General features: G+C 31.2%; 1 protein-coding gene across 10 annotated transcripts in view; it reads right to left on the reverse strand.

Annotated features, from left to right (window-relative positions):
- LOC124953721 overlaps positions 1 to 25,000 on the reverse strand; it is a 208,366-nt gene that overhangs the window by 93,729 nt on the left and 89,637 nt on the right. The window lies entirely within an intron of this gene.

Raw genomic sequence — 25,000 nt, forward strand, 5'->3', positions numbered from 1 at the left:
AAATAAAAACGAAAAAAAAAAGAGAGAGAGAGAGAAAAGATGAAAAAAAAAGGGAGTAAAAAATATCATCGACGAATGTTCAATAGAAAAAAAAAAAAAAAAAAAAAAAAAATATCCTCTATAATGAAATATAAAAATAAAGAAATATCTTTAAACCGATCGAATTATATTCGTATACGCATATCTCTCTACGTACGTATGCGGGAAAAACAGGAGGGGGGTGGGGGGAAAAACCAAAACAAAAACAAAAAAAAACGGAAGGAAAAAAAATGAGAAAAGAGAAAAATCAAATCCCCTATTAAGATAAATAATATTCTTTGGAAAATAATGAATGAACTAACGAACGAACAGATAAATAAAGGAAAAGAAAAGAAAAGAAAAGGAAATGAAATAAAAGAATAGTAAAACGAAAGTTGAAATTTCATGTCGTCGCGCTAATCGACTTTCAACACTCAACAACCAAGAATTGAAGGAACGAATTGGACAAGTGGTATGCGGAACTTTCGACACCTTGCAAGAGGTGATCTTAGAACGAAAAGATCAGACTCCGTAGGAGAAGAGAACAAGAGGTGAAAGAGTTACAAGGAGAAAGAGGAGGAGGAGGAGGAGGAGGAGGAGGAGGAGGAGGAGGAGGAGGAGGAGGAGGAGGAGGAGGGAAGAAGAGAGGACCGATCGGTGCAGCTGTTCACCGCGACAGATTGACAAAAGGCCCGGAGCCATCGGATTGGAATATTGCCAAGGAAAGCGCAGCAGGGCACCAACTGCAACGCGATAGTCCCGTAAAACCTTCAACCAAAAGGCTAAGAGATCAAATCTAACGTATTGCAAACATCGATTTAATTATCTCTCTCTCTTTCTCTCTCTCCCTCTCTCTCTCTCTATATATCTATCTCTATCTTTCTCCATCTACCTATACACACATCTATCTATCTAACTAACTCTCTCTATCTTTCTTCGTCTACCTATACATATCTATCTATCTATCTATCTATCTATCTATCTCTATCTATTTCTTTTTTTTTCTTGCTTTCAAAATCGAAACTTTCCAAAATGAAGACACAAAATCAAATCAAAAGTGATCATGAATATCGATTGAAAGTTTTCGAGGTAAACAAAAAAAAAAAAAAAAAGAAAGAAGAAAAGAAAATATTTTAAACCTTGCGATTAAGATTATTTAGTTTTGAACGATCTCTATAAAAAAAAAAAAAAAAAAAAAGAGGAAAAAAAGAAGAAAGATCGATCTTGAAGAGAGAAAAAAAAAGATCAAAAAACGACTTTTAACATCGTCTCGCTCTAAAACAGCTCTTTTTTTTTTTCTTTTTTTTCTTTTTTGCAACTTTGAAAATTTTCGACTTTCGCTCATACATCACTTCGATTATTTTCTTTACGATTAACAGATAACCTATGAACGTGACGACTAAACTTACAAAAGAAACTAACCAATACTAAGAAGCAACAAAACAAACCAGAAAAAGAAAAAAAAAAAACAAGAAAAAAAGAAAAAAGTATACTTTGCAATGTCAAAGATTATCGACCATAATACTTTTCTTTCTTTCTTTTTTCCTTATGTTCCTTAAAAAAAAAAAAAACCACCCCATGATATATATATAATATCGAGGAAAATTATTAAGGAAAAAGAAAAAGAATATGAGAAAAAGATAAATATTATGTAAAATGGATACTTCTTTTTAAACATCAACTTATAAATAAATAAATAAATAAATAAATATATGTATGCATGTATATATATATATATATATGTATATATACATACACACATATATACAAGCGAATAAATTGTTACCTGTTGGAATCGCGTGTTGACTCGACAAAGCCGATCTAATCGTTCCATCGATATATTTACCAGTGCTGACTTCATCCACGTAATACCAGGGGACGATGTACAATGTACATACTCCTCTACATATGTATTATATGCGTTAATACATACACAGGGTGTCCGAATATTATACGTAACAACTTTGTCTTTCGATCAAAATTTATGATGGACACAGGCTCTCTCATCGTGCATGTAGATATTTGAACAATCGTGCGACATTCAAACAAAAATTATTAGAATCAAAATCGTCGATCAATGTTTCGTTTTATTGCTATAATAACACGTGCGCGCGCGCGTGCACACACGCATGTAGATTGGAGGCCAACACGTTTAGGATTTATCGAATGAAAATTTTTTCAAATTAGAATCTTTCAATAATATTTTTCTAGTAATAATTAATAATTAATAATAATAATAATAATAATAATAATAATAGTTTTATTATATTTTTTTTTTTTTTTTTTTTTTTTTTTTTTTGAACGCTTAATATATTTACACTGATTTATGAATGATTCGCACGAACATTCATTCATTCGGCTGACATTTCGAGCTACGCCATTTCATCTATAAATTTATTCAATGCAATTCATGCTTTGTAAATGTCCTTGTCGTCATCGTCGTCATTGTTGTCCCATTACTTACTTACTAACAATATTGTAAAAAAGATTTTTCCCGAGGTATTAGCAATTAAATAAATCATAGACCCGTGAGGAGTTCTAAAGTAAACCAATGAATTACACATCACCGACGTGATCCACCTGTTCGAACGTGTCTTATTCAGAGAGGACTTCAATGTGCGTACATGTTCTCAAGGTCGAACGTCGATTCGATGCGTCATCTTCTTGAAAAAAGAAAAGAAAAAAGAAAGAAAGAAGAATAAAAAAAAAAAAAAAAATTATATCCCCGAATATGTGACCTTTCAAAATCCAAAATGGATACAAAGTTAACCGCGTTCAAATAAAATAATTCAAAATAATCGATAATAGATACACACACAGTAACGTCGTTACATTTTATTTAATACAAAAAAAAAAAAATAATAATAATAATAATAATAATAATAATAATAATAAAAATGATAATCATACGAATTGACGTTTAATAATAATATATAACGAGGCCTGCCATGTCCTCGTTAAATTTCATTATACATGTATATCTTCTGTAGTTTCTATATTTTTAATTTTTCTTGTAATATTTTTTTATGTAGAGAGATTTAAATATATTGATTTTTAAAAATTTCATTCTAAAATTTAAAAATTTTGATACGTCAATTTTATAGTTTTTATTATATTATTTTTAACTATGATTAGCTGAATTAAATCGAATACCTTTTTGATTTTATTGAGGAAGAATCAGAATTAGTTTCTGAATTTAATATTGAATAATATAAGATGAAGATTTACATTAATCTTTTTTTTTTTTTTTTTAGAGAGAAGTACATAATAATTATTTTAGAAATTTTATTTATATTGATATTTTTTAATTATGGGCTATTAGATTTAGAGAGAATTTTTTTTCTTTTTATTGCATTAAAACAACAATCCATTTTTCCATCGTTATTATCAAAATCTATTTAATTCGGATATATATAGAAATATCATGGAGACGTCAAAGTAACCTTTCTTTGACAAATCGAAACGAAATTAATTAAACATTGATCAAACGAATTTATACTGTTTTATTGTTCGTTGAAAAAGATTATAGGATAAAATTATACAGATCATTTTCGAACATCCCCTATAAATATATATGACTTCCTCCCCACACATACACACACACACACACACGCATACATACGTTATACTATACTATAGTAAACCATGTAAGAGAGGCTTTGCAAGAGAAGCTCGTATTTTATAGTCCGAAACTGTTAACGACTACTAGTCGTCCTCTCTCTCCCTCTCTCTCTTTCTCTTTTGATGTCATCGAGTTAGATAATGATTCTTGACGTAACACGTGCTAAGACAAGGACAAGAACAGTAACGGTAACAGCAATAGTAACGATGACGACAACGACGACAACGACGACAACGACGACAACAACGACGACAACGACGACAACGACGACGACGGCCAAGAAGAGTGAAGAAGAGAGGTAAAAGGGGGTTGGGTGGGAAGAACTCTAAATCATAAACTCTCTCTCTCTCTCTCTCTTTCTCTCTCTCTCTCTCTCTCTTTCTCTCACACATCTATCTCTTAATGTCCGTGTGCATGTATATGTATGTATGTGCGCGCTATGTTCTCGACTTCCCTAATAAATCTCGATAAACTTCGGTAACTCGCGTTAGCCGAGCAACATCTATCTCGAGCACGCGCGTCCGAACGTTTACGCGTTAAACTCGCGTAACTTCGAAATAACACATGCAAACCGCCGTTCCAGCCCACCCCTACCCCTCATCCTCCCCAACCATCCTCATCAACCACTCAACCATCCCACCCAACCCCCACCCACCCATCCATCCACCCACCTTTCAAGATAGTATAATCACGAGTCGTATGGAAGGGAGAAGAGAGATATGCAAACGCACGCGCGCGCGCGCGCGCGAACTCATGAGCGTTCACTGAGGAGATAAAAAAAAAAAAAAAAAAAGAAAAAAGAAGATTTTCCTCTTTTTTTCTTTTTTTTCTCTCTCTTTTTTTCTTTCTTCTAAATAATAAATTTATTTCATTTACTCAAATGAATTGATTTGATAAGAAACGATAAGTGAGAAGGAAGAAAAGTAAAGTAAGGGTGGGGGAAGGAGGAGAGGGTTAGGGGAAGGGAAAGAAAAGAAAAATAAGGAGAAAAAAGAAAGCAATAGAATTTTTCTTTTGTTCTCATTTTTTATCACCTTGGATTAATTTTAATACCATCTTATCGTCTTCTTTTCTTCTCTCTTTTTTTTTCGTTTCATATCACCCGTTATATATATATATATATATATATATCATGAAAGGTGTGGCGATAAAAACTATTAGTCACTTTGAAACGAAACCGTGCCAGTGTATATGTTTTCATGGGTGATAAAGAAATTTGAGATTGAAATGAACGCTGTCTGTCTGTCTGTCTGTCTGCTGTGTGTGTATGCGTGTGTGTGAGCGCACGGGGGTATTCATCATTCTCTTTCTTTTCTATTATTCTTCGAATTACATTTTAATATCGATCCTAAAAGATAAAAAGGATACATGCGTAAAATAGAAATTATTTCTGAAAATTTTTGCAGAGTTTTATCAACTTTAACCTCATCGCAATGTATTATTACGTTTTATGTTTTATTTCTTTTTCTTTTTTTTCTAACTAGTATATGTCACACAAGTTGCATTCGTATTCAACATAAAAATCAAAAAAAAAAGAAAAAAAGAAAAAAAGAAAAAATGAAAAGAAAAGAAGGAGAAATCTAACGTAGGATTGATTTGAAATAATGTCGGCTAATGTCCTTGAAAATAATCGAAGAAACATTTTTATCTCGGAGGAACGTGAAAAAAAATCGGACGAAAAAGAAAAAAAAAAAATTGAAAAAAAAAAGGAGAGGGAGAGAGAGAGAGTAACGACTGAAAAAAAATAGCACCTATTATCTACGACGCCATTTTATATACTGCGGCCCAGGCCTAAGTAGTATAACTTCCACGCAAGATTTTGTCCAAAATGCAATAATTTTTTTACGAATGAAAAGACAAAATGAAAAAAAAGAAAAAAAAAAAAATTAAAAAAAAGATAATAAATAAAATACAGCAATAGAATACACATAAATCCCACTTTTCAATTGAATCAACGTGTTATTTTTCTAATGAATGAAAATGACAATGAGTGAACATGACAAATATTAGAAACCGATTGCTTTCAAACGATATTTCTTTTCTATTTTTTTTTTTTTTTTTTTTTTTTTTTAGAAATCGATTGAGTCCTCCTAACGATTCTAATGATTTTTCTTCAAAACATATTACACCAACGAATGTCATTGATTTGTCGAACAATATCAACGAGATAAAGTATAGAGATTAGGCGTGTATCGATCGTGCGCCACTGTGAATGCAATTTTTTTTTTTTTCTTTTCTTTTACGATTATCCGTCGAGCTAATCTATCGAACAGAATAATCAATTGGGAATACGACTTCCTAAAACTTTTTTCTCCTGTCTCTTTTTTTCTCCTTTTCGCATTTCATTTATTATTTTCTCATTTTTATTTTCTCTTTCCTATTCTTTTTCTTTTCTTCTTCTTCTTTTTCGTCTTTTCTCTTTCTTTGTACATAGAATAAAACATTTGCAAAACAATACATGCGCATATAAAATTAAGTATCAATGAAGTAATTTAAAATACACGTATACGTGTATAGCGCGTATAACTTTTAAACGATTTTTTTAACTGAACGTATCTATTTTCCTTCTCTCTCTCTCTCTCTCTCTCTCTCTCTCTCTCTCTCTCGTCTCTCTCGTTTGATTCTTTTTCTCGCAATTTTACACGTGTCTCTTAGTCGTTTCGAACAAAGGGATCAAAGGTCGTCTCCAGTAAAAAAGAAAGAAAAAGAGAGAGAGAGAGAGAGAGAAAAAAAAGTATCAACCTTTTCATCTTTCCTAAGATTTTTTTTTTCTCTCTTTTTTCTTTTTAGTCCCTTTTAAACTCCTCTTTCTCGATCACCACGGTATATAATCGAAGTCTTGGAGATCGTTAAAAAGCGGGAGCTCAAGCCGAAAATAAATTTCCATCGCTTTTACATCGATCGACATGTAATATAATTCGAAAGGGTGAAAGAGAGAGAGAGAGAGAGAGAGAGAGAGTGTGAGAGAAAGAGAGAGAGGAGAGCTTTGACAGCGTCGATTTTTTTCTCCTCCTCCGCCAACAACACGCGTTTACTACCTACCTCGAGAAAAATGGAATATTTTTTATCTTTGTACTCCTCGTTCTACGATAAAACTAACGTATATATATATACATATATATATATATATATACACGTTGTTGTTGAATCAATATTTGAGAGATATTACGTAGAGAAAGTATATTAAACTTAATTTACGTAATTGAAATCATTAACAACATTTCGTTTCGTACAAAAACATTATATATATATATATATATATATATATATATATATATATATATAATAACAATGAAGAACATTCGTAAAACTATATACAAAATAATTAACGTTTGGAAAATAATTTTATACGAATAATAGTCCTTTAAAAAAAGAAAAAAAGAAAAAAGAGAAAAAAAAAACAAATATTCTCTTAATTGATAACGTAATTGACGTCAAAATATTCAAAATGAAACGATATTTTGTCGCAGCTATTGCATCAGGAACGCAAGGTCATTATACGAGTGAGTCGATCACAAAACGACGAGAACGGGGGGGGAGGAGGGGGAGGGAAGAGTGAGGGGAAAATGAAGGATAAGAATTGAGGTCTCTGGGATATATCATCGAAGAATGCCACGAACTCAATTTACAACAAACACGAACGACATATTCCATATTCTCGATATTTAACTTGGCCAGTTAAGATTAAAGTCTGATATTTGATTTTAAAATATTAAGAGGAAAATAAGGAAGAATGAAGTTAGATCAAGAAAGAGAGAGAACAAAAAGAAATATATATATATATATATATATATATATATATATATATATATATATATATATATATATATCGAAATGAGGACATGCCGACACGTCTGGCGCCAAGCAAATTCCAAGTTCGTACCGCACAAGATTATTAAACTCGATCCGAACGACGGGACACAACCTTTTTATTACCCCCTTCTTCCTTTCCGCCAATCCCTTTCTATTTCAACTGCAAAAAAAAAAAAAATAAGAAAAAAAAAAGAAATTCCGTCGACTCGAGATACCTCTTCTTTTCTTTGCATGCCTGGACATTCTAGAGAAAACGCCATCTTTGAAATTATTGTCCCATGTTTCCTCGTGTATGAAAAGAATAGAGGAGAGAGAGAGAGAGAGAGAGAGAGAGAGAGAGAGAGAGAGGAGAGAGAGGAGAGTTCTATTTTCTTTTTTTCTTTCTTTTTCTTTTTTCTTTTTTTCTTTCTTTTTATTTTTTTTTTCTTATTTTTTTTTTTGCCAATCATAAAAGATAATAAAGTATTACGTTCCGTTGATATATAATAGAATGAATTCTCTATTCTATAAGGTGAAATTGAAGAAAGAAAATAATAATAATAACAATAATAATAATAATAATAATAATAATAATAATAAATAGATAAATAAATAAATAAATAAGTAGAATATAATAAGAAAAGACGTAAGAATAGAAAAAAATTAATGATCTAATAGAATAAATATTGAAAGCAAATTCGATAAATATATATATATATATATATGAGTATGAAAAAATAAAAAAAATTAGACGAAATATAATGAATGGATAAAAAGAAATAGTTAGACGGATATGTTTGTGTGTGTGTATGTGTGTGTGTAAAGAGAAAGAGAGAGAGAGAGAAGGAGAGAGAGAGAGAGAGAGAGAGAGAGAAGGAGATGAACCAGATAAGGAACGATCGAGAAAGTTAATTCACAAACGGCTTACTTGCACATAGAGAGCTCATGGATGACTTTCTAATAGATTTTACATCGAAAGGAATGATAAATTCCACGAGATGTTAGACGCTCGCGATCCATCTTAAAGACGTTAGAAAGCGTCTAACTAAAGGAAGATACGCCAGGTGAAATCACGCTTCAAACGCTTCCAAGTTTTCTATTATTTCTCATAGATATATATATATATAGAGAGAGAGAAAGAGAGAGGGAGAGGGAGAGAGAAATCGATAGTCCCAATTAAAACTATAAATTAATTAGTTCAATGAATTTTTTAAATAATATTTTATAAAAGTATATAAACTCCTATACCTTTGAAATATCGATAATTAATAAATATATTTTTCATAAATATTAAATAATTCAAACGGAAACTCGATTAAATTGAAATAATTAACGTAATCAATCTAATAATTTCGTTCAACGTTCAGAGTTTGGAATACAATTTTTTATAACTTGATCATTATAATAAAAATATATATTCTTCTTTTATTCCTTAACTTTTCTTATATTTCCACAAACAAATTAAAACTCTATACAATCATTATACAAAAGTTAACAATCTAACGTAAAGCATTAATTTTCCACGAATAATACTCTGTGTATTATTCTCAAATAATCCAATTTTTTTCCCCTTTTTAACGAATCAAAAGTTAGAATAATATTAATAAAAATACAGACACGCAAAATAAGAATAGACAGACAGAAAGATAGAAAATAGACAGAGAGATAGATAGAGAGAGAAAAAGAGAGAGAGAGAGAGAGAGAGAGAGAGATAATAATAAAAAAAAATCATTTATGCTTTATACTTCTAACGAATAAAGATGATAGAAATAGATCTATGAAATTTGTAAGTTCCCCCACGCCTTAAGGAGACTTCCGGCGTACGATCATAGAATTTAGATGAAGAAAAGAAAATATTTTCGATCTCTCTTTCTCTCTTACACAAATACTATCGCAGTACACACTACACATACACACGCACATACACATACACACATACCCTTAACACTCTTTTATTTCTTTTCTCTCTCTCCAAGCAGCAGTCATGCGAGCATAGCCGTGCGGCCAGACGAGACCAGACGCTGACGCATCGTGCATACGTTATTTTACGCTCGGTGGTTCTCAATCTTGAAGAGAAAGAAAGAAAGAAAGAAAGGGAGAAAAAGAGAAATAGAATAAAAGAGAGAGAGAGAGAGAGAGAGAAGAGAGAGAGAGAGATTGGCGAATAAGAAAACGTCGTTGGTAATGTTTGACTGGCGCGAGGCCATAATCCACGACGCCGCCTTCTTCCTAACATGAACACGACTACTGTGTTTCAACGTAATTTCATGCGATACGAACGATATAAATTCGATATTTTGCCATGCGATTATATTTTATCGTTTTCTCTAAATCTTTGACATTGTTTCGATCTTTCTTTCTCTCTTTCTTTCTCTCTCTTTCTCTCTCTCTCTCTCTCTCTCTCTTTATCTCTATTTCAATCTCTATCTCTATCTATCTATTAGTTTCTCAATGACGTTCATTCGAGTCAACAAAAAAAAAAAAAAAAGAAAAAAAGGAAAAAAAGTAATGGACGTGAGTGTATGATTTATCAATAGATTCGTAACGAATGAAACGTGCGCATGTGTATGTGTGTGTGTGTGTGTGTATTTGTGTGTATATTGGGGGGTGGGGTGATTTATAAAAACAAGAAGCGAATAGAAATATAAAAAAATGAACTAGTAAATCGAACGTTTTCTTTCTTTTTTTTTTTGTTTTGTTTTTTTTTTAACTCGAAAAAGTGTTTGCCACAAAAGATCTATCTAGTTTCCTGTTTTTTTTTCTTTTTTTCTTTTTTTCTTTTTTTTTTTTTTAACATACTACGACTTTACTCACGTAACTTTCGTTGCTTAGATATAATGGAAAAAAAAGAAGTCAACATATAAATTTATGATTTATGGATATTTAAAAATAACTAGAATTCTATATGTACGAATAAAAAAAGAAATCTCTCGTTCCTTTCAATAATTTTACTTAATTAAACACGTCAATCTGTGTATTTCATGTAAAGCAGGCATACTTAAAACAATTTCTTAGTATGGGGAAAAAAAGAAAAAAGAAAAAAAAAAAAAAAAACTAAAATGATTCTCCACGTACGCGAATATGCACATAGAACACAAAACACTGGCGCGTGTAGCTATTAAGAGAGAAAGAGAAAGGGAGAGAGAAGGGGAGGGAGGGCAGGTGTCGAGGTTCCCTCGAACTACGAGGTTTAGTTTCCACCCGGGGCTACACACCTGGAGTTAGCTCGTTTTCAACAAAAACGAAAGAAAAGATGGAGAGAGAGAAAGAGAGAGAAAGAGAGAGAGAGAGAGAGAGAGAGAGAGAAAAGAAAACGAAAAGAGAAAAAAAGGACGAAAGATAAAAAGAAAGAAAGAAAGAAAGAGAGAAAAAATAAATAAATAGAAAAAAGGGGAAAAAAAGAAAAATACACACGTACATATAAAAAAGAGTTACAGGAGAAACAGGAAGGATCTAAGAGAGAGACAGAGAGAGAGAGAGAGAGAGAGAGAGAGAGAGAGAGAGAGAGAGAGAGAGAGAGAGAGAGAGAGAGGAAAGTTTGGTAAAATGCAAAGCATTGACGTCAGCGAGAGACAGACAGAGAGAGACAGAGGGAGAGGGAGAGGGAGGAAGAAGGGAAAGATGGAAAGAGAGAGAAGAGGGGAGGAAGGGAGAGATTGTAGAAGGGAGACGAAAACGTCAGTCGAGAGGAGAAACTGGTTTCCTGAAGTCATTAAGGAGTTTTATGAATCCGAACCTCGCACGACGGCTTCTTTGGATACTACACACAGAGAAAGAGAGAGAGAGAGAGAGAGAGAGAGAGAGAGAAAGAGAGAGAGAGGAATCTCCTCTGTGTCCTTGAAATGCTCCTCCTCTTCAGAGAACAAGTCCTTCAGCAGCAGCAGCAGCAGCAGCAGCAGCAACCCTTCGAACGCCATCAACGATCTAACGAAACCCGTCTACTATAGCCTGTTGTCCTCCACCCTATGCTCACCCTCTCCACACGCGATCAACCCCTACCTACTCTCCTTTCTTTTTTCTTTCTTCATCATCCTCGTCTCTCTCTCTCTCACCCTTTCTCTTTCTCACTCTTTTTCTTTCTCTTTTTCTCTCATTATTCTTTTTGTCACAACTTGATAATGTGTACGTATAGAAAATTGTTTAGTAAAGTTTTCTTCATCTACCGTCACATCATACTACGAAATGTGAATATAAAAGAATAGTAATAGAAAAGAACAGTTGAGAATTAAACGATAATGACAACTAAATTATGTTAAAGTAATTTGTCATTTATATTAAATGTTTCTTCTTTTTTTTTTTTCCTTTTCTTTTTTAGAAGAAGGTAGAGAGAATGAAAGAGAGATAGAGAGAGAGAGAAGAGATTCAAGGTCAAAGTCGCATTTAATTACAAATAACACAAATCGTGATATCGTCGTATTCATCGACAAAAAAAAAATGTTTTTACTAATTTAATTTATTTTCCAATAGTTTTCTTCCTTTTCTTATCTTTTTTTCTATTAAATATTCATGTAATATCATACATATAATGTAATATATATATATATATATGTATACATATATATAATATAGCAATCGCAAGTGATTTTCATAAAGGACCAAAATAAAATAATGTTCGTTCACGAAAAGAGCTAAGATATATCGGTCAAAGCCGAAATCGAGGATTATTTATTCTAATGTTGCCAGGCACACGAAGTCTCAAGCGCGTTCTTGCATGTTCTTCTTGCGGGCTTTTCGGACGGATTCGAAAGTCAGACTCGTGTCTGTCCGTATCTATCCCAGTATAAACAAATCGCCTAGCGGCCAACATTTTCGCAACGTTCTAAATAATCGACTAAGAATTTTCGTTGCTTTTACTAACGCACCATTACTAACAACCATCCCACTCGTTCAACCACTTGACTTCGTTCGAAATTTCCTCTTTAAGGAGAAATTTCCAAACAAAAACATAAAAAAAAAATAAAAAAAAAAGCAGAAAAAAGAAACGCGAACAAATATTTCAAAAAAAAAAAAAAAAAAAAAAGAAAAAAAGAAAAATAAGAAAAGAACAAAGAACAGAAAACTGAAAGGAAAAGAAAGGAAAAGAAAGGAAACCAAAAAAAAATTGGAAATAAGGAAACAAAGAGGAACAAAAAATATTCAAAAGAAAAAAAAAAAAAAAAAGAAAAGAGAATAAAAAAAAGAAAAATAAAAAGAACGCTCAAATAAAGCATTCGCTTTATTTAATCTATTAAAATTGTTGCATGAGTTAGTTACAAAAAAAAAAAAAAAATAAAGAAAGAAAAAATAGAAAAAAAAAATAAAGAAATGAATACGAATATCGAAGGATGAATAAATGCGATTAGAATAAATTGTTTTCCATATATATATATATATACATAGCCTAACGTCGATAAAACAATGTCTCTTCTGTATGTAATTTTATTGCCTTTCTCGACCTCTTATTTCTTTCTTTCTTTCTTTCTTTCTTTCTTTCTTTCCTTTTCTCTCTCTCTTTCTCACACCTTCTTTCTTTCCTTTCGTTTCTTTACACATGACTTTATCAATTCCACCATATAGTTATCACTTAACACGTCCCATTTCATTCATCATGTAAAAAGATGACATTGAACAAATATTCTTCTTCAACCGTGTTCTATAAAATTAAATCGACGTGCCATTCAATTACGTTTATATAAAAAGGAAAAAAAGAAGAAAAGATATTGAAACGAATGGATAAGTGAAATTATTTTTGAAAAGACATAAACGCACGCATAATACACACATACGAGTTAGACAATTGATTGTTGAAAATGAGAATAATAATATAAGAAGAAGAAGTTTTGGATGAGGATGCTCCTTTTACACGTACATACATACATTTATACGTACATACATTCATACGTACATACATATATATCTACATACACACCCACGTACACATAAACGACACATAAACGCACGTTTATTTGTCGCACGAAAAAGATACGAGCTAAGTTAGCCGGGTGTCTAGAAACTCGGACGTTTAGGATCCATAAACAGACTCGGAATATACTTCTTGACCTGAATCCTCAAACGTTACGTTTAGGTTTCGCCTTAGAACGATAATACCGTTACGCTACTTGCTTTCTTATCTTAGTTGTTTATCGTAAAAAAAAAAAAAAAAAAAAAGAAAAAAAAAGAAGAAAAAAAGGAAGACGAAAAAAAAAAAAAGAAGAAGAATAGTGCTACACGTAATCGATAATTAGAAAGCAGAAACCTGTTTCGAATCATTACGAACAGGATGAAGTAACGTCATCGGGATTAGATATCCTTTAAACATTAAATAACATGGTCGATCTCTCATTTTCATTACTATCGTTTTAGATCTAACTAGAAAAGTTTCTCCAAGTGATTATTATATACATATATATATATATATATATATTTTTTTTTTTCCTTTTTATTTTTGTTTATTCTTCCGTTTGGAAAATTTTAAATTATTATATTTTAATAATTTAAAAATTTTAAATTATTAAAAAATTATTATACATTATGTAGAATTATCGTAAAAATATATAACGCGCGATTTATATATTCTCGATTTTTGACAAAAATTTTATAATTTATACTCAAAACAAATTTTTATAATTAAACAAACAAACGAACTATCCTCTCTCATTTTCTATCCCTTTAACGAAACTTAACTTAACGAATAAATTTCAAAATATTATCTCTGTAACATAAAATGACGGATTTATCTCCGAGATGTCTATCATTAATAAACCAAAGAAACTTTATGAAAACCTGATAAAATATCCCATCCAACAACAAGAATCATATATATTCCTTAACTTTTATAATTCCATATAATTTAATAAAATATATAATATACACGCACATATATATATATATATATATATATATATATATATCAAAGTAAAAAAGAAACGAAATTAGTAATGAGTTCAACTTAGTTGTTCAATTCTAAATAATATATAATAAATGTATATAAATATAAACTATTTCCATAATTAAACAAATACCAATTATCCAACCCAACTTTTTGAGAGAGAGAGAGAGAGAGAAAAAGAAAGAAAAAGAAAAAGAAACTAATGTGACAACAAACGCCAACTCCGCGCTGAATATTACCTAAAACTATATCTACAAAATCTCTCTCTCTCTCTCTCTCTCTCTCTCTCTCTCTCTCTCTCTTTCTCTCTCTCTCTCGCAAAGTATATATATATAAAAAAAAAAGAAAAAAAAAAAAATATATATATATAAGTATAACTTGTAGAAAGAAAGGGAGTAATAATAATTGAGTTGAGCACTGCTGCTCGAAGCTCGTTCGCCTGCTGTGGTTTACAGAACGAGAAAGAAAAGAAGAATATATAGAAAGAGAAAGAAGAGAGGGGAAAAAAACAGGGAGAGAGAGAGAGAGAAAAAGGGAGAGAGAACGAGAATACAGAAAGGGAGAAAAGGAGGGGTGGTTAGACCCTTTTTCTTTGTCCTCGTACAGGCCCTCCTCTCACGGGCCTGGCTGGCCGCCGGCTGCTCTCTCTATCGCTCTATCACTCTCCATCTTTCTCTTTCCCTCAACCCCTATCTTCTCTCTCCCTCTCTCTCTCTCTCTCTCTCTCTCTCTCTCTCTCTCTCTCTCTCTCTCTCTCTCACACTACCACCCTACCTCTCTCCCTATCCCTCTCCCACTCTATATTCCCGTACTTTGCCAGCTCGCTCGACCAGCCTGTTGCTCTGCTGGCAATAATTGCTCATTGTTCTACGGACGATCCCCGATCGTATCGCGTTCTATACGCTTGGTGAACCTCCTCCCTTCCCACCTCCTCTCATCCATCTATTTTCACTCCCTCCAGTCCACCGTCTTTCTCACTCACTCACTCACTCACCCATTCTCTCTCTCTCTCTCTCTCTCTCTCTCTCTCCCTCTCTCTCTCTTTTTCTCTCTTTCTATATCTCGCTCAATCTTTAACAACCCCTTCGAAAAATACGTTTCCTCTCCTTTTTTCTCGTCACGGGAAAAGAATTTCTTCGCGTAATATTATAAGCTCCATGACAAAATAATTTTAAATACGATATAGTTTTTTCTTTTTTTTTTTTTTTAATACATGATATTAAATAATAAATATTTTTTCGTGATCGATCAAAGTTCGTAGAAAATAAAAAAAAAATATGTATGTATATATATATATATGTATCACGAACTTTCTCTCTCTCTCTCTCTCTCTTTTTTTTATCTATTACCAATTCTCAATCCGTTGATTCGTAAAAGATTTGTTCGATTTATTTATTTATTATATTTTTTATTACATATTTTTTATTTGTTTATGTAATATTTGTTTATTATTTTTTTTTTTTTCGATGAAAAATTAAAATCTCCACGAGCAATAGGGAAAGAATTTTTTTATGGAATAAATTATTAATTTAATGAATAATTTCGAACACGACTTCTCTTGGCCATCTTCATGAAACAATTAAAAATAATTAATCGATACGGTTTCTTCGTCGTTAAAACAAAAAAAAAAAAAAAGAAAAAAAGAAGAAAAGAAACGACGACAATTTTTAATTTTCACAGTCAACAATTGCGAATAAAAGTCACGAACGAAGGAATTGTTTATTAACGTTAGGATCGTTAAAATGAATATAAATAATATTATTTAATATATACAATTGAACGTGGCAAACAGAGAGAGAAAGAGAGAAAGAGAGAGAGGGAGGAAGGGGAGAATTAGAAATAAGAGAAACAGGAGGAGGAGAAGGAGGAAGTAATAGTTCAATTTTTCTTCGTATCGTATCAAACATATTGTCATAATTATTTTATACGAAATACTTTATATTCTAGTTATTTTACGTGCTATAAATATTATTATTATCATTGATCTTGGTTTAAAGCGAAACTCATTGTCATAATTATTTCATATTAATACATTATACAAATTATTTCTACGTTATATTCATTTCAATATCTCTCACGGGCACATTTTTATATGGCTTTTTATAGCGTCATTTTATAAATCTGAATAATGTTATTACATTTTTTTTTTTTTTTTTTTTAAGAGCATTACCATAGAAAAATCCCGCCGATTTTGTTCCTAACGTCGAATGTAACAACGAATAATAAGTAAAAATCAAGTAATGCGATTAAAAAAAAAAAGAGAGAAGAAAAGAGAAGAAAAGAAAAAGAAAAAGAAAAAAAAGAAAAGGGAGGAAATAGAAAAAAATATCGAACAACTCTGATGCAACGAATTTGCCAATACATATTACATATACCCATATATACATATGCATATATGCATATATACATATATTTAATGCGGCATGATGCACGATAACGTAATAAAAGCTCGCGTGCAAGAATTAAAAATCCAAGGTCGGCAATTAAGTCTTACGGGGAGGGAGGTAGGGAAAGAGGGGGGAAGAAAAGGACGGCGGGGAAAAAAAAAGAAGAAGAAAAAAAGAAATATACCTGAATCCTTAAATTACACATTTACTTTATCGTCCTTGTATTTCTTTTTTACTTCCATTCATCTTACCTCGAATTAGAAATTCGATGATATCTCATCTTATCTCCTACCCCCACCCTCCCTCTCCCTCTCTCTCTCTCTCTCTCTTTTCCGTCGATCAATCGATCGATTGTACGAGATAGAAAACGGGGCTTAATAATTCAAATGTTTATCGTCGCTTTCGAAGATAAGCTGATAAAAGCATGCGGTTACTCCAGTGCTATTATAGAAGAGCTTAAAACGTAAAGTAAAGTAAAGTGAAGTGAAACGTACGAACACAAATCTCTCTCTCTCTCTCTCTCTCACTCTCTCTCTCTCTCTCTCTCTTACTCTCTCACTCTCTGTCTCACTCTCTCTATCTTTCTTTCTCTCTCATTCTTTCTCTCTATCTCTATCTTCTTTATAACGAAAGTGAAGAAAGACGATACCACACTCCTAATCCAATGATAAACAAAATATTTATGATATTAATATTATATTAATTATATCGTATAGTTATTATATGTCATATTAAATATATAACTTATGTTAATGTAAGTTATAATATATTGAGATATAAGTAACGTCATAATTTAACATGTAACAATTTTATTACAGGCATGCAAAGTAAAGTGAAGATGTACGATCATAAATCTCTAACTCAATCTATCTCTTTCTCACTTTCTCTCTATCTATCTATCTCTATCTCTATTTAACTATATCTATATTTCTCATCGTAATAAAGTAAAAAGAGAAAAGATAATATTTTTGATCCAAGAATGATACTGAATATTTTGTAATAATGTTCTTTCCAATAGAATATATTTTGTAATAAATTATATTATATAGAGTATAAATTCTAATTATATTAATATTATATATGCATATATATATATATATATATATATATATATATACACACACATAGAAATAAAACTTAGATAAATATTATAAATATTGTAATATTAATATTAACAATAATAATAATAGCAATAATTAATTAATAATTATATATTAATTATTAAGAATTATATTAATTTATTTCATAATATTTAGACTTTAATATTATTATCAAATTGTGAATGATTTGATAACGAGTCGAAATGATAAACAACGATCCTTAAGTTCTCTTTTTCTTTTTCTTTTTTTTTTTTTTACATATTTTCCAAAAATTCCCGTCCACTCCCAGATTAATGTTAATCGAAAATTCAAAGACGTTTAATTATTTTAAAACTTTGGAAAATCATTTTTGCACGCTTAACACACGATGCGATAGTTATATGACTGATATTATAATGGGTGTACATTATGGTGAACGAGTCCATATTATCTGACCCCAAATGTCATTGAACATAAATATGTACATTGATAATATGCACATAAAACTGTGACGTACTAAAGAAATGTATAATAAATCTCTTTAAAAAAAAAAAAAAAAAAAAAAAAAAGAAGTATTTTCTTTTTCAGATCCTTTTTTTTTTTCTTTTTTTTTTAAATTCATTATTTTATTCGTTATTAGAACAACTCATATTATACGCAATATCGCAGATTCTAATAAAAGAAAAATTCTAAAAATACTGCTCGTTCATAAAATCTTCACGTGTGACTCGAAACTCTCTATAAAAAATAAAAAAAGAAGAAGAGCGAGAGAGAGAGAGAGAGAGAGAGAGAGAGAGAAAAGTAGGATGAAGTGCGTTGTGATACAAATGTTGTTCTTTTTATAACTCGAAACCCGAATACAGCACACAGGAGGAGACAGGTGCCGTCTGTCCTAAATTGTTCTGGAAATACTATGCCGATATTACAATCGGCGTCGTTGCATACACATCTACAATAACTACACGAGGGACAATAATACATGTATATATATATAAATATAAATATAAATATATATATATATATACATATATGTATATTATAAATACACATTTATCCAAAAAGTCTTCTTTTGTATTCTGGTAAAAGATAAATACAGAGAAACGCGTTTAGAATCGTGAAAAAATAAACGGAATCGACCTCTCTCTCCCTTACCCCTCAGCCTCTAACTCACTCCTCTCTTTCTTACTTTTCTTTCTTACTTTTCTTACTTTTCTTACTTTTCTTTCTTTCTTTCTTTCTTTCTTTCTTTCTTTCTTTCTTTCTTTCTTTTTGACGAAGGAACGAGCAAGAGAGACGAACGAAACGAAACGAGACCGTAAAGCTGACTCCTCTCTTTGGCAAATAACCTTTTCGTCAATTCGAAAGGTCGTGCTCGTGAAACGATCCGTTCGCCCCGAATACCAATTTACAATGAACGGTAAAAATAGTAGTAACATGCTCTTCGAGAACTACAGTAAATAAGTATCGATTTAGACTATATATCTAATTCCATTGAATAGGAAACGGAGAAAGGAAAATACAATGAGAGAGAGAGAGAGAGAGAGAGAGAGAGAGAGAGAGAGAGAGAGAGAGAGAGAGAGAGAGAGAGAAAGAGATAACAAAATAACCTCAAATTACATATGCGTGTATGTGAGTCTATATATATATATATATATATATAAAATATTCTTATATAAATTTTATATAAAATGTAGAGAGAGAGAGAGAGAGAAAGAGAAGACAAAATTAAATATCAATCATAATAATAAAAGAAAATTCTATAACGAGAAGAACAAAGAATTGTAATTAAATTTCACTTAATATCTGATAAAGATAATAATAATAATAATAATAATAATAATAATAATAATAAAAAGGCAAGAGAAAAATTAAACGAGAATAAAAATATTGTCGACATATTTCGAGAGATTTTCAAACCATTTTTTCTCTCTCTCTCTCTCTCATTCTCTTATACACACACACACATACACATACACACATGTGCGTATATTTGTAGATATATACCGTGCGTGCGTATATTATTATCACGTAAAAGAAATATAAGCGTGAATTTCTTTATCGAGCAGTAATATCGACGATGTTCCCCGCGGTGAAATTAATTATCTCTTCCCCGATGGGTGGACGACAGTAGGCAATGGCAAAATTACTCGCTTCCTGGTTGAAGAGAGTCGGTTCGGATCGTTGAGAGCGCGAGAGGCGCGAGCTAGTTGGATAATTCTTTCGTCAATATGTATATATATAAACACACATACATACATAAACTCCTGAAGGACTTCATTGGAGCTTTACAAAAGAAAATTACTGAATAAGAAAAAGAAAACTCTTTCCTCACACTCCAGACTCTTATTAAAACTCCACCCTCCTAATGAGAATTAAATACATATCTCATTCACAGTCAATAATTAATACGTATGCTATTAAATTATCAATCATTTTTTCGATCATAACCTATCGCATATCTAACACATAAATATTTAATGTGCATGTATCTGTGTGTGTATGTACGTGTATGTATTTATTAAAACTTATTACACATATTGAATATGCAATTGTGTTTTATATTTTTACATATCTGTGTGTGTGTGTGTGTGTGTAATATGACAATTATTATTTTTTATAGACATACACCTATGTATGTGCATATATAAAAACGATTATTATACCCCACCCATCTATATATATTCACACAGAGAAACATATGTGTATATGGAAATTATGATTCTATACATATGTATATACGTATATAAAAGTTATTATCATACATTTATATTACGTATGCTGTCTGTGTATAAAAAAGAGAGAGAGAGAGAGACAGAGATAGGAAAAGGGAGAGAGAGAGAGAGAGAGAGAGAGAGAGAGAGAGAGAGAGAGAGAGAGAGAAAGCATAGCAATCTCAGTAATCCGATCTAATTAATGAAGAGGCGTGATCGGATTATCGAAAGTTGGTATTATTGGACACCAGCCGAGGCGATCGACGAAATTGTTTTCGAAACTCTCGATAAACAACATTTCGGAGAAATGGATTCTCTCTCTCTCTCTCTCTCTCTCTCCCTCTCTCTCTCTCTCTCTCTCTCTTTCTCTCAGATTCTCTTGCTTACTTTTGTTTAACAACCTTGATCGAGTATATTCTCTTATCATAGTTGGAAAATGTTGTCGGGCACTTCGTCGTATATTATTATCATCGATTTATTAGAGTAGAAAATTCAAAAAATTAAAACAAATAGAAATATTCTATTTACATTAGGTTAATAGCTTTTCGTTTCTCTTCTTTCTTTGCTTTCTTTCTTTTTAACAATAACAAAAAAGAGTGAGAGAGAGAGAGAGAAAGAGAGAAAGAAAGAAAATAAACATATGAAAATTAATTGAAAATGAAAATGAAATAAATGAAAATGAAAATTAATGATGGTAACATTAATCACAAATTTACTATATTCTCAAATTACTTTCACAAAAAATTCGATGTCTGAGAAAAATGTATCGGTCAATAGTAAATGAGAGAGAGAGAGAGAGAGAGAGAGAGAAAAAGAAAATCATGAAATAAATAAATTCACGTTAACGCTATAATTAACTATCAAACTGTTTCCCCCAAATGTTTTGCAAATTTTCCGATGAAATGAGAGAGACGATCGATTGCAAAAAAAAAAAAAAAAAGAAAAAAAAAAGAAAAAAAAAAAGAAAAGAATGAAAGAAAGAAGAAGAAAAGAAAAGGGGGAAAAGAAATAATTAGAAGAGAAAAATAAATCCTCCATCCCTATGAGAATTTTTCTTCAAACAAAAAGGATATAGTGTACAATGAAAACAAAACCAAAAAAAAAAAAAAAAAAAAAAAAAAGAAACAAAAAACAAAAAAAAAACAAAAAAAAGAGGGTGAAGAAGTAGAAAAAGGGATTAAAACAGTATCGTAAAAGAAGAATCGATTAATAGTTAAGTGCGCGTCGACGCATGCTTCGTTTACGAATGAAATTATCCCTCTATTCGAGGTGAGTAAGCGTATTAAGCTGACGTCAAAGGTCGTTCGAAATAATCCGGCTGAAGGAAGCGCGGCATCGTTATGATCGATTCCTGACACGCCATTATAGTCGTGTTTGTAGCCGATCAATCGATAATCCTCTGTTGATTAACCACCACCTTCCCGTTTACACATTCTCTGTCTCTTCTCTCTCTCTCTCTCTCTCTCTCTCTCTCTCTCGCTGTCTCTCACTCTCTCTCTCTCTGTCTCTCTCTCTCTTTCTCTCTCTGTTTCTATCCCTCTCTCTCACATATATGCATCGGTCGTCTTACATTCGCACTTAATAACAACAACACCATGGGAAGATTTTTTTATCTCAACGACTTGGGATTTTTCAATTTTAAATCCTATTTTAAATAACGAATGATCAAAAAAGAAAAAAAAAAAGAAAGACGAAAGAAACACGTAATTATTTCTCTACATAGAAATAAGAGCAATCTTTTACAAGAGTAATTGTTTAACGAGATTTTTTTTTATTGGACGGATCAATAAGAAGACAAAACTTACGGTGATTATGTTTAATAATCTAATATAAAAATAATGACGATTGCGTTTTCATTGAAAAAGAAAATGTTCTTTCTCTCTCTCTCTCTCTCTCTCTCTCTCTGTCTCTCTCTTTCTCTTTTCCTCCGTTAATAATAAAAATGTATCCTTGTTGGATCTATGGGAGGGAGAAGAGGAATAAAAAAGAAATTCTACTCTGGCAAAAAAGAAAAAAAAGAAAAATAATAATAATAATAATAATAATAATAATAATAATAAAAAGTAAGAAAAAAGGAACGAGTAAAAACTTAATAAATTATTTCTAATAAATCTGTCTGTTCATCTAGAAATAGATTTAGCCCATTGGAAATTAATTCTATAGGAATAGATTTAATCTCGTTTTTAATGAAAATATCGGTAAGAATATGACAGAGAAAAAGAGAAAAAGAGAGAGAGAGAGAAAGAGAGAGAGAGAGAGGAAAGAGAGAGAGAGAGAGAGAGAGAGAGAGAGAGACAAATTTGAAAAGACGTTATTAGTAATGGAATTTGAAAATTAGTTCCACCGAAAGAAATTCCCTTTACTTTTCTCATCGTAATCCTTATAAATGCTGTAGAGAGAGACTGTGCTACGAAAGCAACAACTAATGTTTGCTTTTCTTCCCAAAGGTTTCCGGTAGACCGTTTATGAGAGACTGAGAGAGAAAGATAGATAGAGTTTATATCTATATCTTCATCTCACTCTCTCTCTCTCTCTATTTCTATCTCTATCTCTATCTCTATCTTTCTCTCTCTCTCTCTCTCTCTCTCTCTCTCTCTCTCTCTCTCTCTCTCTCTCTCTCTCTCTCTTCGTCATCTCTTCAGAAAACTCGAAGATTTGTAGAACCGTGAATTACGAAAACGCGGAAACGATGAGGACACGAAAATATTCTCTCGCGTTTCTTTAACATATTAAAATAACGAAAGTAACAAATTTAACAAAAAGAAAAGGAAAAAGAGAAGAGTTAAAAGAGTTAAAAAAAAAAAAGAGAAAAAAAGGAGAGAGAGAGAGAGAGAGAGAGAGAGTGACATAAAGAGAAAAAGTGAGATTCGTATAAACTCAACAATTTCTAAATATACCGTAATACAATTTTTTTTTTTTTTTATATGCCTGAATATATAAACGTGAAATTAAAAAATATTTTAATAATTTTCATTTTTAACAGAGGATTTAGATATTTTCTTCTTTTTTTTTTTTTTTTTTTTTTTTTTTTTTTTTTCTCTTTCCTTTTCTTCTTTCGTTTCTTCACGAAGTTAAATAAACGCTATTTACGAAGCACTTCTATATTAAATTCTATCCCGAGATTAGAATGAAATATCTTTTAAAGTGTATATATATATTTTTTTTCTTTTAGTTTTTTAATTTTGTTAATAATACGTGAAGTTTCTTAATTAAATCTATGTAATGCTAAGCAATTTTCAAGTTACACACACACACACGCACACACACATTACACATACACACATATCAGTAATTTTAAAAATCTAATTATATTTATTATATTTATTATTAGTATATTATAGATATATACTCTAACTTATACATGTTAATAATATATTCATAACAAAGTATATATATATATATATATATTAATTATAAATTATTGAACAACGAACGTATAAATATTCTTTAATAAATGAACGAGTTACTCTTAATTTATCTCCTTAAAATATGGACGAACATACTTAAAAAAAAAAAAAAAAAAAAGAAAGAAAGAAAGAAAGAAAAGAAAAAAGAAAAAAGAAAGAATGAGAGAAAGAAGCTTAGATCGAAAAAGATAATCGAAGAACGAAAGAAGAAACGAATATATACATCGCTTAATGTTGCAACCTAAGCATTTCACATTACACAACATATACATAGAGACAAACATACACATATATACATATCATACATAGATACATACATACATACACGCATCCATACATACATACGTTTCTCTTTTTCCACGTAAATAGCCGACGTGTTGGTGTAATGCGAAGCTTCGGAATACAAAGCGCAGCACGACACGGCAATACGAGAGGTCCGACTGGCGTTATCGCGGACCTGCACTTGCAAAACAAGCTCTTGTACTCTCGACGCGACCGGACGTCGTTTTCAAAGCGTCCTACTATTAATGTATATATGTCCTCTCTATGTATATACGTATACAACGGATATACGTGTGTCCTCTTCGTTTCGTATATACCTTATGTGTGTATGTTGTATGTGTGTGTGTGTGTGTGTATGCGGCGCCCGTGCGCGTGTGCGTTTTAAAATATTTCGTGATTAGAACCATGTATGTGTAAATCGAGAGCACACAAAAAGAACGAATGAGGTGTGCACAATTTTCTCTTTCTTTTTTCCTTTTTCTTTTTTTTTATTTTATATTTTTTATTTTCTTTCTTTTATTTCTTTTTTTCTCTCCTCTTTTTTACTTTTTATTTCTCTCTTTCCTTTGTTAACCCCACCCCACCACTCTTCTCCTTTTTTTCTTCTCCCTCTCTTCTTTTTTTCTTTCTTTCTTTCTTTTTTTCTTTTTTTTTTTTTTTTCATTCCTCTTTTATTTTCTACGATTTATTATTTCGGAAATACAAGAAAGAAAAAAAAAAGGACATTTTTATCGCTTCACATTATCACTAACATTGTTACGTTAAATGGACTTTAATATGACGATAATGCGTGCGCGTAGAATATAATAAATAATAATAATAATAAATGCAAAA

This window comes from Vespa velutina, chromosome 13 (assembly GCF_912470025.1).
Source record: "Vespa velutina chromosome 13, iVesVel2.1, whole genome shotgun sequence".
Classification (NCBI taxonomy): domain Eukaryota; kingdom Metazoa; phylum Arthropoda; class Insecta; order Hymenoptera; family Vespidae; genus Vespa; species Vespa velutina.